The sequence below is a fragment of the Gorilla gorilla genome, chromosome 2, assembly GCF_029281585.2.
Source record: "Gorilla gorilla gorilla isolate KB3781 chromosome 2, NHGRI_mGorGor1-v2.1_pri, whole genome shotgun sequence".
NCBI lineage: Eukaryota > Metazoa > Chordata > Mammalia > Primates > Hominidae > Gorilla > Gorilla gorilla.
In genome coordinates, this window is record NC_086017.1 from 161,144,655 (window position 1) to 161,161,452 (window position 16,798).

Below are 16,798 nucleotides of genomic sequence, written 5' to 3' on the forward strand. Positions count from 1 at the left end.
ATGTTTGTTAGCTTACTCTTTTCTGTCTGTGGAAAAAGTATCATTAAGTATTTTCCCACTGCCATCTGTCTAATTCTGCCATCTGCCATCTGCCACTCTAAGTCAGGGTCTCCTAAAGAGACCAAACAGCTGTGGAAGGTCTTCATCAAAGGCTTGGTGAAACAACCAACGGGAGTCTGAGGAGCCATTGTGAGCAATGGGAAACACTCACAGAATGTGTGGTAACAAGAGATCCAAACACCTAGCGCTCCAGGAGCTTTGGGTTTGTCACCTATGCCAATTTAGAGGAGGGGGATGCAGCCATGAATCAAGGCCACACAAGGTAGATGGAAGAGTTGTGGAAACAAAGGGAGTTGTCTCAAGCGAAGATTGCCAAAGACTAGGTGCCCACTTAACTGTGAGAAAGATATTTGTTGGTGCTATTAAAGGAGACATTGAAGAGCAACACCTAAGAGATTACTTTGAACAGTATGGGAAAATTTAAATGATTGAAATCATGGCTGTCTGAGGCAGTGGCAAGAAAAAGGGCTTTGCTTTTGTAACCTTTGACAACCGTGACTCCGTGGATAAGACTGTCATTCAGAAACACCATACTGTGAATGGATATAATGGGGAAGTAAGGAAAGTGCTTTTAAAGCAAGAGATGGCTTCACGAAGCCAAAGAGGTCACAGTGGTTTTGGAAACTTTGGTAGTAGCTGTGAAGGTGGTTTTGGTGGAAATGACAATTTTGGTCATGGAGGAAACTTTAATGGTTGTGTAGGCTTTAGTGGCAGCTGTGGTGGTGGTGGATACGGTGGCAGTGGGCATAGTTATAATGAATTCTGTAATGTTGGTGCTTATGGAGGAGGAAGCCCTGGTTACTCTAGAGGAGGAAGCAGAGGCTACAGAAGTGGTGAACAGGGTTATGGAAACCAGGGCAGTGGCTATGGCAGGATTGGCACCTATGACTGCTATAACAATGGAGGAGGCAGAGGCAGCATTAGTGCTAGTAATGGAAGCCATTTTGGAGGTGGCATAAGCTACAATGATTTTGGCAATTACAACCATCAGTCTTCAAATTTTGAATCCATGAAGGGAGAAAACTTTGGAGGCAGAAGTTCTGGTTCCTATGGTGGTGGAGGCCAATACTTTGCCAAACCATAAAACCAAGGCGGCTATGGTGGTTCCAGTAGCAGCAATAGCTATGGCAGTAGCAGAAGATTTTAGTTACTGCCAGGAAACAAAGCTTAGCAGTAGAGGAAAGCTAGAGAAGTGATAAGGAAGCTATAGGTTACAAGAGATTTGTGAACTGGGCCAAGCACAGTGGTGGCAGGGCCTAGCTACCACACACACAAAAAAAGGGACATGTTTTAGACAATACTCATCTGTATTAGAAAAAAACTTGAGGACTGTAGTTGTGACTAACTGTATAACAGCTTAATGTTTCTGTTCTGTGGAAAGTGTAAAGCATCCCAACAAAAGGGGTTTAATGTAGATTTTTTCCACTCATGCTGTTGATTGCCAGATGTAATAGTCTGTCTGAACATGATGCTGAATAAATATGTCTTTTTTAAAAAGTGAATGGTGCTGGGAAAACTGGATATCCATATGCAGAAGAATGTTCCCCTATTTCTCACCATACCCAAAAATCAACTCAAAATATGTTAAAGACGCAAGTGTAAGACCCAAAACTATAAAACTACTAGCAGAAAATATAGGGGAATCACTTCAGGACATTGGTCTAGGGAAATATTTTATGCCTAAGACCCCAAAAGCACAAGTATCAAAAACAAAAACAAAAACAGACAAGTGGAACTTGATTAAACTAAAAAGTTTCTGCACAGCAAAAGAAACAATCAATAAAGAGAAAATCTCTTGAATGGGAGAAAATATTTGCAAACTATTCATTCAGTCAGAGACTAATATCCAGAATATACAAGGAACTCAGACAACTCAACAATAAACCAAACAATCCCATTAAAAAGTGGGCAAAAGACATGAATAGATATTTTTAAAAATAAGACACAGAAAAGGTCAACAGGTATATGAAAAAATACTCAATATTCCTAATCATCAAGGAAATGCAAATTAAAATCGCAATGAGATATCATCTTACCCCAGTTAAATAGACTATTATTAAAAAGACAGAAAATAACAGATGCTGGTGAGGATATGGAGAAAAGGGAATTCTTATGCACTGTTGATAGGAATAAAAACTAGTACAACCACTATGAAAAACAGTATGGAGATTTATCAGAAAAACTAAAAATAGAACTATAATATGATCCAGCAATCCCACTACTGGGTATTTATCCAAAGGAAAAGAAATCAGTGTATCAGAAAGATACCTGTACCGCCATGTTTACAGCAGAACTATTCACAATAGTCAATATATGGAATATATGGTATCAACCTAAGTGTCTCTCAACAGGTGAATGGATAAAGAAAGTGTGCTATATTTACACAATGGAATGCTATTTGGCCATAAAAATAATAAACACATGTTATTTGCAGCAACATGGATAGAACTGGAGGTTACTATGTTAATTGAAATTAAGCTTGGCACAGAAAAACAAATATCACATAATCACTTGTTCTCACTCATCTATGAGAGCTACAGAAGTTGATCTCACGGAGATTGAGAGTTGAATGATAGTTACGAGAAGCTGGGAAGGGTGTTGGGGGTTGGAAGAATGAATGGAGTTTGGTAAGTGAGTAAAAACATGCAGTTAGATAGAAGAAATAAGTTCTAATGTTTGATAACAGAGTAGGGTGATTATAGTTAACAACAATATATTGTATCTTTCAAAACAGCTAGAGGAAAGGACTTGAAATATTCCCAACACATAAAAATGATAAATACTTGAGGTGATAGGTACCCTAAATACCCTGACTTGATCATTACACATTCTGTGCATGTAACAAAATATCACATGTACCCCATAAATGTGTACAGGTATTACGTATCAATTAAAAATAAAGTGGCAAGTTAATTTTTGATTAGGCTGTTTCCTAGAGAAAATAACTAATTTTGATAATGATAGACCACACTATGGTCTGAATTTTGGGTTTGCCGTCCTGGCGGCCTACTGACCAACTGACAAATTATGTGAGTTATATAAAGTATTAATTGCTTCAAAAATAAGATTTCAACTAGGAAAAAGAAGGATTAACGCTATTTGATAAAAATATTTTTCTTTCCAAAATCTGACAGATTATGACGTGATATTATATTTTGATGAACATAGTGTATAAAACTATGATGGTTCAGACTAGATTTTTAAGTACAAATGTTTCATATTCATGACTATATTTCGCTGTTTGTGTTCCATTACATTATCAATAATGAGGTCAATTTGGGGAATCAGTAAGGATGTAAAACTAGAGAAAAACTTTTCATAAGAATTTTGAAAATGTTTAAGAGGCATTGGTAATTTTTAATTTGTTTCTTCTCCAGTTGTTGTAGAAACCAGAATAACTACATGACAAAATGCAGGGTTTCATTTTCCCTTCTTCTTTCTGGCTTTTTATTGTGATATTCTGTGGTTCAGACTTTTTTTAAATAGGCAAGAGTTCACATGTATACTGCATTTTAATAAAACAGGGAGAGTCCAAAATTGACTGTAGAAATTCTTTGTTTCAAGGGCTACCTGCAACCTACTCTCCTGAAGTAAGATTCTTCCTGGTTTCTTGGGTCCCTAATGTATTAAAAGTGCCCTGTCTAGGGCAGTCTCTCTAGGTGATAGCTAACATTCCACAATTCTGAAAAGGGCCAAGAAGGTCTTCTCTAAAAGATACAAACCTGAGATTTACAACCTTTTGTCCTATCTCTCCTCTCACAAACACCTCACTGCACATTTGGCATGCATAGAAAGCTCATGACCACAGAATGTTATTTCTAGATACAGAAATAATTAGAAATAAATTAGAAATAATTCTAGTTCTAGAGTATTTTATTTAGTATAGATAATTACAAGATTAGAGATTCACATTACATAATTATTTTTGACATGGGCTAAAAGCTTTGTCTTTTTCAAGCTCTGCCAGTTTTATGGCCCCTTTACCTTGATGCAAGCCTCAAATATGGCTGGTTGCTCTTGTTTTAACTAAGCATTAGTTCAATTTCAGGCTCTGTCCTGTAGGACCCATTTAGAGCCTGGAAATGGCAGTGCTCTTTTCACTTTGGGCTCCCAGTGAGCTCCATGGGCTTTAGGTCAAACCTGGTCTTGCAGACACCTTGATCCATTGTCCCTGAGCTTTGATTGTCCAGAGATGCTTTGGATCCTCCTCTGAGAACATTGGCTGATGCTGTGACACAATATCTACACCAAGTTTAAATAAATTGTTTGTCAATATGTGAAATGTTATTGATAAAATTGTACCAGTTCTAAAAAGCCCAGTAAGCAAGCCCCTTTTTGTGGAATTATGACCACCTAAAGAATGTGTGACACTGTCACATTCTCTAGCCTTTCAGCAAGCCCGGAGTTTGTGCATTCTAGATAATGTAATCCAGCTGACTTCTATATGTGAATTATGAACATTAATACCTAATTACTATTTTTCTCTTTATGTCTTATCTAATGAAGAGTAATAAGATGAATTAGTAATTCTAGTTAATCTCTGTCTCATGGAGACTGACTATAAGTCAATCTCATAGTCAGTCATAGGGTAGGGTGGGTGGGGAATCTCCACTCACAAAATACATGAGAGGTTGAGCTAAAGAGTAAAGCCTAAAGTCAGCAAATGAGACCCACCCTGGGGTACATTCCTTGTCAATGGAAGTGTCTGATGACAGGGAGAGGTTACAGGAAGAAATGCCAAAGAAAGCTGTTTCTTCAGGTCTGTGCTGAGTCCAGTCTCAGACTATTAATGAGACATGGAAATTACTAAGTGATTTCCATATAAGCAAATTACTTGCTTATATGGAAAGCAAGATAATAAGTAGAACACAGGTTCCAAAAGTTTGGGTTGGCTATTATATTAAGACATTTGAAATATGCTAAATGAGTTTACCTTTGAACTTAGCTGGCACCATTTTGTCCTTGGCTAAGGTTGACCCTACAACATGGAAGGAGATCTGAGCGGTACTGTGATGATCTCAGTGGCTTTAGTGTCTACCAGTAACCATACTGCACAATTTTAGCATAATCATTGTCATCATGATCATCATCATCATTACTACTACTATTCAGAAGAGATGAGATATAGTAGAGTCACATAATATCACATAATATGTGCATATTGTGAGTCCAGTTCAACTACCTTCATGGAAATAAAACACTGTAAACATATTTGGCATGTGTATTCTTTATTATATTCTGTCCATCCTGCACACATGGCAAAAAGTTGTAAGTCCAAAGCCATGAATACTGTGTTTGATTCTTTTTAAGAGAAGATTGGATGATATGTAATCTTCTTATTACAGATTGATTTTAGAGTCTATGTTCTGGGTAAGACATGATTCTACTCTATAGTATAGATTCCTGTTGAGCAAATAAAATGTATTCTGTTTGTATTTTGTTTATCTTCACACATGGATTTATTATATTCATTTACTATAACAGTTATAAAAATAAGTTCTAAAGCAATATCCTAATTAACTATTCATTCTTCACAATTTATACTTATTCCTTGGAGGTAGAAGGGGTCCACTCTTCTTTCTGCCGTGAGATGTTGGGAACCTGGGAGAACTCAGGACAGTATGATGTTCACCTTGGTTGAGGAAAGGTGCCCAGTACAGTCAACAGGGATACCACACACTTGGTTTCCCTTATCACAAAAGTATTTTTCTTGGCTTCTAAACTTAATTTTATAAAAAAAAAACACATATAGAATGGGAAATGTGTTAAATAGTGAGAGTGGGTGAAATTTTTATTAGGTTTTCTAAAAAGAGACAGGAGAAGTTAGTACAAAAGGAACTAGCTGACTAGACAGAATAAACATGAATATCATAGAGGGGAGAGGCCACGAAAAACACTGAAGACTTTGAAAAAGTTGCATGAATGTCCAGAAAGAGCCTCATCAATAGAATCTTTCATTGTGGAGATGAATTGCTAGGCAGGAATTACAGTCCTTCTCAGCCAGGTTGATGAATGGCATCATCTCAAATTATACAGCCCATGAGACTGATTACCTTAGAGAGCCTAGACATGTATTGTTAGGAGCTGTGTCAGGGTCAACCCCCCACCACCAACTGGCAATTACACTGAAGCTTACATGCAAATTTACCTACAAACCTGTCAGAAATATATGTTTTGCAAAAATATATTTAAGAAGACAGGCATAAGATATATCAAATCAAAATATTGTTTCTACTTCTTTGGAAGACATAGAAGCCTTTAAAAAGATCTGCTTTATCCGCATTGCTCAGGTGATAGATACTCTCATCCATGTTAAGATAAAGCTTGATTGTTACAAGATGTATCTAGAGTCATGAGTCATAGGAACAGAGTCTGTCAGAGATTAGATCATATCTGTTACTCTTGGGAAAATGCAGAAGTTCTGCTTCTTTTAAAGAAATATAGGTTTTCCCTGCCTCACTGGTCAGCCTTTCCCAGTGCAGGGACACACACTCACGCTATTTGTACTGTGCCTTTCTCTCTAGAATAAGAACCAAAAACCTTTAACTCTGCAGAAAAATGATATTTAAACTATTCAGGGAAAACTAATGTGAGCAATATAATAAGATGCTTGGCTCTGAGCAAAGTTATACTCCAGGAATATGATTGGGAAATTGTAAGCTGAAAACATTTACCTATTTTGCTTCTGTAGCCCCAAGAAGATGAACTAAAACAACAGTGAAATGCTATGAATCATTAAGAAGACATGGGAAATGAAAATAACCACTATCCTGCCAGTTTATTGAACCTAGAAATATCATGTGTTATTCTGGTCATTGCATTCAAAGAAATCAAATCATAGCAGGCTTGAAGAAGAGCAGGGGGGACTTCCATATACAGAAAGCACAGACCCTCCATTTCCCCTGAAAAAAGGCCTAGAGGGGGATAAGATTAAAATACATACAGCAGAGAAAGCTGTGACTAGATAAACACAAACTCACCAGGAGTAAGTCTCATGGGAAGCTTGAAAGTTGCAAATTTAAGACAAATAAAAGGAAGAATTACTTTGCACAGTAGTTAGTAAGTGCAATGTACTGAATATTTGTATTCCTGTAAAATTTATATGTTGAAGCTTAGATCCTCAGTGTGACGGTATTTGGAGATGGGGCCTTTGAGAGATAACTAGGTCATGAAGATGGAGCTCTCATGATGGGGTTGGTGCCCTTATAAAAGACAGGGGAGAGCTTGCTCCCTCTTTCTCCACCAGGACACAGCCCTCACCAAACACTGGGTCTGCCAATGCCTGGATTTTGTATCTCCCAAAATTCTGCCTGCACAATTTTTGAGAAATTTCTGTTGTTAGAGTCACCCAGTCCATGGCATAGCAGCCCAAACAGACTAAGATAGCAAGTTTCATGCAGTCTTTTCTCAGAGGGGAAGTACTAGTGACAAACATCCTTAATGCCAAGAAAGGCTTGAGTCATTATGATAACATAGCTCAGGGCATAAACTTTGACATTAGATGGTCTTGGGTTTGAATCCCAGGTAGGCCATTTGCTGAGAGTGACTTTGGGCAAGTTAGGTAATCTCCCTGGAACTTCATTTTTCTAACCTATAAAATAGAGATGTTGACATTATCTACCTCACTAGGTTGTGAAGATTAAATGAGATAATGAATGGAAACATCTAACATGGGGCCCAGCACATAGTAAAAGATCAACACAGGTGAACTAGCAATATGATTTATGCATTATTCATGGATAAGAGTTCCTGTAATGGGGCTGGGTGCGGTGGCTCATGCCTGTAACCCCAGCACTTTGGGAGGCTGAGGCGGGAGGATCACCTGAGGTCAGGAGTTTTAGACTAGGCTGGCCAAAATGGTGAAACCTCGTCTCTACTAAAAATACAAAAAAATTAGCTGGGAATACCACTATTCCCAGCTACTCAGGAGGCTGAGGCAGGAGAATTGCTTGAACCCGGGAGGTGGAGGTTGCAGTGAGCTAAGATTGTGCCATTGTACTCCAGCCTGGGTGACAAGAGCAAGACTCCATCTGAAAAAAAAAAAAAAAAAAAAAAGAGTTCCCATAATGGGATTACTAAAAGAAACTTGGTGCTTCAGATCTTGTTCAGGAATTTCTGTGCTCCAAGACAGGGGTCAAGTGTTTTCTGTAAAGAGCCAGGTAGTAAATATTTCAGGCTTAGTGGGCCATATTATCTCTGCTGCAAATACTCAACTTTGCTCTTTGGCATGAAAGCTGCCATAATCCATAAATAAATTGACATAGTTATGTTCCAAATTAAACTTTATTTATGTATGCTGGAATCTGAATTTCACATAATTTTTTATGTCACTAAATATTATTCTTCCATTGGAATTTGAATTTTATATAATTTTCATGTTACTAAATATTATTTTTCTTTAGGCTTTTTTTCCAACCATTGAAAAAATGTAGAAACCATTTTATCTCCTGGTCTAATCAAAAACAGGTGGTGGGCCAGATTTGGCTCAGAGGTTGTAGTTTGCCTACTGCTGCTCTAAGATAATAACTCAGTTAACTTAGTTCTGACAATATTAAGAGCCATTTTCAAACTCTGTAGTGTGCCACTCCATCCTTGCTTGAGGACACACACAGTCTACTGCTAAATGCGCCACTTGGCATCTCTGTGTTAGGTTAAAGGGAACTCAAAATGTATTTTGAAAAGCATGGGATTTTCAGGATTCCATCTTAGATTCTCACCATTGTAGACCTGTAGAACAGTGGGGAAAAGCAAATTAGAGCCACATCAACAAAAAATACTATAATAAATTTTCTCTTGTTGATATGTTCTGAAAATAACAAATATGAAATATTGTAGAAGCCATTGCCAATCTTATGTCTTTCTATTTGTGACTCAGTGGATCATAAGACTAGACACTCAATTAATCAACAGCTGAAAAATATTATGATAATAAGGCCCAAGATTCTGAAGGTAGTTTTCTAAACATCTTTTAGAATAGTCTTTCTAATGACATCTGCAGTGATGTTTGTAGTCGAAGACAAAATTTATTCTTGATATTTCTGTCAGTGTGCTTAAATTAATTTTATTTTAAATTTGAAAACTATAATCTTGTATTAGTGTTGTGGTGACTTATATGTGGGAAATGAAGCTTCACATCAATGCTTCACATCAATGCTCCCATCCTTCAAAGTGAATTGGAGATCCAGACATCATGGCTGAGAACAGGGAGCTCAGGGCAGTGTGAACAGATAGAAGGAAGCACAGTAAATGATTTCCTCATACCTCCATCTCTCTTCTATGTCATGTTCTTACCCCTAAAGTTAACTTTTTTATAACATTCATCCATCCACCCATCCATCAACAGATACTTAATGGGCATATCTTAACAGGCACAGTAGGTACAACAACTAAGATCCACACTATTTTCAGAGGTCTGTGAAAATGTTTTAATTTCTTTTAAAATTAGAAGAAAAAATAACTTTTAGGTTGAAGAAAATGTTTTCATACTAATATTATTTGTCTTTACAGCAATGCAGTGACAAAATATAATTTCAAATATTTTTAATGAAGGAAGAAGCCCAGGGAAGTAAAAGTGCTAAGGGCCCTTGAAATTCATAATATGTATTGAAGGAACATACCTCAAAATAATAAAGAGCCATCTATGACGGACCCACAGCCAACATCATACTCAATGCGCAAAAGCTGGAAGCATTCCCCCTGAAAACTGGCACAAGACAAGGAAGTCCTCTCCCACCACTCCTGCTTAAACACAGTACTAAATATAGTCCTGGTCAGAGCAATCAAGCAAGAGAAAGAAATAAAGGGCATCCAAATATGAAGAAAGGTAGTCAAACTATCCTTGTTTGCAGGTGAAATAATTCTATATGGAGAAAAACCACACAATCTCAACTCAAAAAGCTCCTTCAGCTGATAAACAACTTCGGCAAAGTTTCAGGATACAAAATCAATGTACAAAAATCACTAGCATTCCTATACACCAAACGACAGCCAAGCTGAGAGCCAAATCAGGAACACAATCCCTTTCACAATTGCCACAAAAAGAATAAAATACCTAGGAATACAGCTAACCAGAGAAGTGAAAGTTCTCTACAATGAGATTTACAAAACACTTGCCAAAGAAATCAGAGATGACACAAACAAATGGAAAAACAGTCCATGCTCATGGATAAAAAGAATCAATATCATTAAAATGGCCACACAGCCCAAAGCAATTTACAGATTCAATGCTATTTCTATCAAACTACCAATGACATTGTTCACAGAACTAGAAAAAAATTTTTTAAATTCATATGGAACCAAAAAAAGAGCTCGAATAGCCAAGGCAATTCTAAGCAAAAAGAACAAAGCTGGAGGCATCACACTACCCAACTTCAAAATATACTACAGGGCTACAGTAACCAAAACACCATGGTACTAATACAAGAAAAAACACATAGACTAATGGAACAGAATAGAAAATCCAGAAATAAGGTCTCACACCTACAACCACCTGATCTTTGACAAATTTGACAAAAGCAAGCAATGGGGAAAGGATTCCTTATTCAATAAATGATGCTGGGATAACTGGCTAGCCATATGTAGAAGATTGAAACTGGACTCCTTCCTTATACCATATACAAAAATCAACTCAAGATGGATTAAAGACTTAAATGTAAAACCCAAAACTATAAAAACTCTGGAAGACAAGCTAGGCAATACCATTCAAGATATAGGAACTGGAAAATATTTCATGATGAAGATGCCGAAAGCAATTGCAACAAAAGCAAAAATTGACAAATGGGCTTTAACTGAACTTAAGAGCTTCCGCAGAGCAAAAGAAACTATCATTAGAATACACAGACAACCTACAGAATGGGAGAAAATATTTGCAAACTATGCATCTGACAAAGGGTCTAATAATACCCAGCATCTATAAGGAATTTAAACAAATTGACAAGAAAAAAACAAACAGCCTCATTAAAAAGTGGGCAAGGGACACGAACAGACACTCTTCAACAGAAGATACATATGTGGCTGGGATGGTTAATACTGAGTGTAAACTTGATTGGATTGAAGGATGCAAAGTATTGATCCTGGCTGTGTCTGTGAGCGTGTTGCCAAGGAGATTAACAATGGAGTCAGTGGGCTGGGAAAGGCAGATTCACCCTTAATCTTCGTAGGCACCATCTAGTCAGCGGCCAGTTCAGCTAGAATATAAAGCAGGCAGAAAAACGTGAAAAGGCCAGATTGGCTTAGCCTCCCAGCCTACATCTTTCTCCCATGCTGGCTGCTTCCTTCCCTTGAACATCAGACTTCAAGTTCTTCAGCTTTGAGACTTGGACTGGCTTCCTTGCTCCTCAGCTTGCAGGTGGCCTATTGTGGGACCTTGTGATCGTGTGAATTTAATACTTCTTAATAAACTCCTCTTTATATTTATCTATCTATCCTACTAGTTCTGTCCCTCTAGAGAACCCTGATTAATACAGTCGCCAAGAAGCATATGAAAAAAAAAGCTTAATAGCACTATCATTAGAGAAGTGCATTTAGAGAAACCACAATGAGGTACCATCTCACACCAGTCAGAATGGCTATTATTAAAAAGTCAAAAAATAACAGATGCTGGCAAGGTTGTGGAGAAAAGGGAATGCTTATACACTGCTGGTGGGAGTGTAAATTAGTTCAACCACTGTGGAAAGCAGTGTAGCAATTCCTCAAAGAGCTAAAAGCAGAATTACCATTCACTTCAACAATCCCATTACATATACCCAAAGGAGTATAAATCATTGTGTCATAAAGAGACATGCACGCATATGTTCATTGCAGTGCTATTAGAAATAGCAAAGACAAAGAATCAATCTACATGTCCATCAATGACAGATTGGATAAAGAAAATGTACATATACACCATGAAATATCATGCAGCCATAAAAAAGAATGAGATCACGTCTTTTGCAGGAACACGGATGGGGCTGGAAGCTATTATCCTTGGCTAACTAACACAGAAACAGAAAAACAAATACCACATGTTCTCACTTGTAAGTGGGAGCTAAATGATGAGAACACAAGGACACAAACAGGGGAATAACACACACTGGGGCCTACTTGAGGGTGGAGGGTGGGAGGAGGGAGAGGATCAGAGAAAAAACTATTGGGTACTAGGCTTAGTACCTGGGGGATTAAATAATCTGTACAACAAACCCCTCTGACATGAGTTCACCTACATAACAAACCTACACATATACCTCTGAGCCTAAAATAAAAGCTTTTAATAATACTTTAAAAAAAGAAGAAGAAGAAGGCCGGGCGTGGTAGCTCACGCCTGTAATCCCAGCACTTTGGGAGGCCAAGGCGCGCAGATCACGAGGTCAGGAGTTCCAGACCAGCCTGGCCAATATGGTGAAACCCTGTCTCTAGTAAAAAATACAAAAATTAGCCGGGCATGGTGGCACATGCCTATAGTCCCAGCTACTCGGGAGGCTGATGCAGGAGAATCACTAGAACCCGGGAGGTGGAGGTTGCAGTGAGCCAAGATCGCACCACTGCACTCCAGCCTGGATGATAGAGTGAGACTCCATCTCAAAAAAAAATAAATAAATAAAAGAAAGAAATTCATAAAGTGACCCTGCCTCTTACTTAAGTCTCAACTCTGCCACGAGCTGCAAAGGAAATCAAGAAAACATAAGTTACAATCTCTTATCCTTTCCCAGCCTTTCTCTTTGGTTTTAGTTCCTGTGTGTTGCCTACAAGGCAAAATTGAGAGAAGGTGTCCTGGACCTTGGCCCTGAAGTAGCAGCAACTCACCAGTATCTCAGTTCCAGATAAACATACATATTTATTTGTAAATATAGTTAAATGTCCCCCCAGAACTGAACTTCATGGGCACCTTCAGCAAGAGGGTCTGCCAGCAGACTGATGTGCAAAGCAAATGATGTGCATGCAGTCTCAGCAGATCTCCTCATGGAGCAGCACCTTGGAATCATCAGGAAGTGATGGAACCCACTCTAAAACTGCAGAACCAATCTTTGTAAGAATGTCTGACCCAGAGTTGGGTGAATGGATATCGAGTCACACTTGCACGGGGACTTTGAGACAGCTTTAGATTGAGACTATCCACTCCCTCGTCAGCTTATAGGCTAAATACAGTTTGTTTGTTTTTTATTAAACATTTTTTATTTGAGCCTCCATAAAGATAAGTTTTTTTCAGGAAATGTGAATCCATTTCAGAAAAGAAAAGGAAGTCGGGGGCACACATCATGGGGTAGGTAGTGTAAGGAGTGTAAGGAGTGCCAGTGGGTTCCTGAGTCTCACCACTCAGACTGCTGTTCCTCTGACACTGTGTGGTCATCCAGCAACACCATCTGGCAACACCATTGTCTGCTGTAGTGATGAAAGACTCTGACAGCTGGGCTTCCTGATACCAAGGGACTGTACTGTGGCCTAGTCCTAGACCAGACCTTGTCCCCATCTCTGGTGGCTAGAGACCCCAGAAAAGCTAGACTAGTGTGCATTTTAGAAGCAGCAGCATCACCATGTCATGGCTTATAGAAGCAGCTTTTTGAGTAGGTATGATTTTTTTTTTTTTTAACCAGGGTTCAGAGTCTTACTCCTCAGAGTCACTGTGAATGGGTCAGTTTTCTCAGCCAATTGGAGGAACTGAGGCTTCATGAGGGCTCTGCAACCAGGGAGTCTCCAAGAGAGCTGTTGATAGCAACCCAAAGGCAGGATGAGAAATAGGTTCCAGTAGAGAATTACAGTAAATAAAATAAGGTTCACTGTCATCCCGCCATGGTAGACTGCCACATTTTCCAATGTGGTAAGGAAGGTTACCACTGGAATCAGCTATTTATGTATGCAGGTTATTAAGAAGGATGTTAGCAACCTTTTAATAGTACATTTTATGGAAACTGGGATTGCTTTTAATTTCTTCCAGGAGGTCCATACTTTTATAAGTTAGCAGTATCTTTCTGCAGTGTTGTTTATGTAATCTTAGAATTCAGTAGTGCATTTAGGGGCCTCCTTTTCCATGTTTCTGTTTAGGAGTCAGAGGACTCGGGCTTGGGTTTTCTTGCTGATGGTTTCCAGGAAAGATGTTGCTGCAGTTTTATGCCAGTCCCCACTCAGAAGATCTGACAGGTCAATGGGTGTTGCAGGTACAATGTCAGGAGCCCCATAACCAGAGTCCTCACGAGACAGGTCTATTACTACCCAGTAGATACCTTTCAGGAAAGCTGGGATGGTGGAGTCAGCCTCAGAATGAGCTTTATAGCCTTCTGATCTAAATAGTATATGGGATCACATTCTCTGTTACAGGCAATAGGTGATGCCCATCCTTCCTCAACTGGGAGCTTGCCTTTTTTCATAAACATAACCTCAACTATGGAGATCATATCCCAGGTGGCTGGCAACTTGACATCAAATATAAACTTTATCAAGCATTCCTGGAGGGTTGGCAGATGAACACAACTGGAAATACTTCCAGTAAATCTCACTGTCATGTCTAGATGGAATGCAATGATTACCTCCTTTTTTTCCCCCACTTAAAACAGACACCAGACAGAACTGCCTTGACTGTCTTTACCATCTTTTCATTGTGTTTTTCCTCCCTGAACCATATTCATTTTTATCCATACAGACGATAATAGTGTTGGGATCCACTGGGAATTGGGCCGCTGTGGTGTTTCAATTGATAAGGGTTTAGAAACCACAAGTAGGAATTATTTGCTTTCATAAACTACCGAAACTGTGGGCCAGATGGAAGAAGGGAACCCTGAGTTATGAAGGTGGGGCCTCAGGTGGGGAAAAGATTGGGTTTGCCAAGTCAGCATTGTGAACTCAAAATTCGCGGGGCCTTTGTTTTTGTGACAGAGTTGCTTTAGCTATGGAAAGACTTTCTTTTTTTTTAAACCAAAGTGGGATTTCTAGGTAGAGTTCATAGCTACCCAGCAAAGGGAATAGAGAAATGGTCCATGTGTGCTTTCAGACACAAGAGGCGGCTGAGGCATCCACTCAGCACAATGGAGAGCTCTGGAGAAGCAGAGTAGAGGCTTGTTCAGGAAAACCTTGTGACCAAGAGATACCAAACAACCTTATATTTGGCCACAAACTAAAGGGCTGCCTGAGCTCTTACTTCCATGAAACTAATTAAAAAATAAGAAGAGCATGGGGTGACCATGGAGGTCATCAGAGAACACCAGGAAAGCACCAGGGAGCAGCTGATGAGCCAGAAGTGGTAAACAGCTTGGCTGTGGAGGAGAGACTAAGCAGCCTTTCTTGCCCAGCCCAGGATCCTACCAGATCCTTTCCAGGACTTTGGTCACAGACAATATCCCTTAGTTTGCTTCCAACATGACTGGGTTGCTCACAGATAGAATCTCCCAGGTGGCTGGCCCTGTGGCCCCCAGGGACAAATCCCCTGATGTCTAGGAAACTGCAGTTCATGAGAAACTGGCTTGAATCTTGGTGGGTGGAGATCACCTCTTTGTTTCAGTTTTGGCAAATAATGACATCTGATATGAAACCGTACTCTGAGGGTGGCAGAAAACTCAGTAAATATCCTACCTCCTAACCCTGGAAGAAGAAACAGACTTCATTAGCGGGTGGGGTATAAAGAGAGAGTTAGATTAAATTTAGTTGTAGATTTGTTTCCCTGCCATCTAATTTTAAACTTCCCAACTCCTAGATTCTTCTAGAAGGTACTTTACAAACTAGTTCTTGGCCTATTAGTGGGTTCTGAAATCAATTTAGTGGGGCATGACCAATAATTTTGTTTTAAATTTTTTATTATTAAAGATATCAAATATATAAAATATTGGAATAGTATAACAAACTCCCACGTGCCTATCACCCAGTTTGATATGATCAACTCATGACCAATCTTGTTTCACTAGTCGTCTGTCTCAAAGATTTTGAAGCAAGCTCCAGACCTCATATCATTTCATCAGTAAATATTTTGGTATGTATCACTAAAAGATGATTAGTACCATTTTGAAATGACATACAGAGAATAGAAAATATCAGAGTGAAGGTTAAGTAATATTAAACTTTTGCTTCAGATGTGTGTGTGTACACATATGTGCACTTGGCTGAGATGTGAAATGTATTTCTTACAGTGAGTCGCAAAAGAAAAGTGTGAAAGTCACTTTTCTAGGAGAAAGTCTAGAGGACTTGGTCCTCACCAGCAACCTCAGTAGTGCCCTCTACCCCACCCCCACAAGGCCTATGTCAGAGCAGAACCTGGCTGAATCCAATAGGAGAAAAGGATTGGGGGAAGTACGCTGGGGTGTCTGGAAGATGACCCAGAGAGTATGATGTCCTCACTTCAGAGAACAGAAAAGTTTTCCCTAGAGAGAATTTGTGACTGGGTGAAAAAGAAACAGAATAATATAACAAATGTTTGCAACCTCCCCCTTTCTTTCTAAGGAGGTCTTACAGCCTGGCTTTGTGTTGCTGCTTGGAATAAAAAATGAATTGAAGGAGACCTAGAAAGCTAATTGGGTCTCCTTAGTGAAGAGCTGAGCAGAAGTGGGGAGGGGAGAGGGAAATAGCCAACACTGGAGGAGTTTAGTGGGAGAGTTAGCTAAGAAAGGGTGGGGAAAGAAGCCAGGAGAGATTTCTGAGTGGCTGCCCTGGAAACAGGCATGGATGGCTAGAGAGGGATTTTAGAGTAATTTGCTGTGAGTCATGCAGTGTATCCCACTTTAGGCCTGTTCTTAAAACCTAGTAGAATGTTAACATCCTTTTCAGTGCCCTTTGGATGTTT

The 16,798-nt window shown here is 39.1% G+C and overlaps 1 pseudogene; it reads left to right on the forward strand.

Annotated features, from left to right (window-relative positions):
- On the forward strand, nucleotides 1–1,207 carry LOC109026127 (heterogeneous nuclear ribonucleoprotein A1-like; annotated as a pseudogene).
- Nucleotides 1,208–16,798: the final 15,591 nt, after the last annotated feature.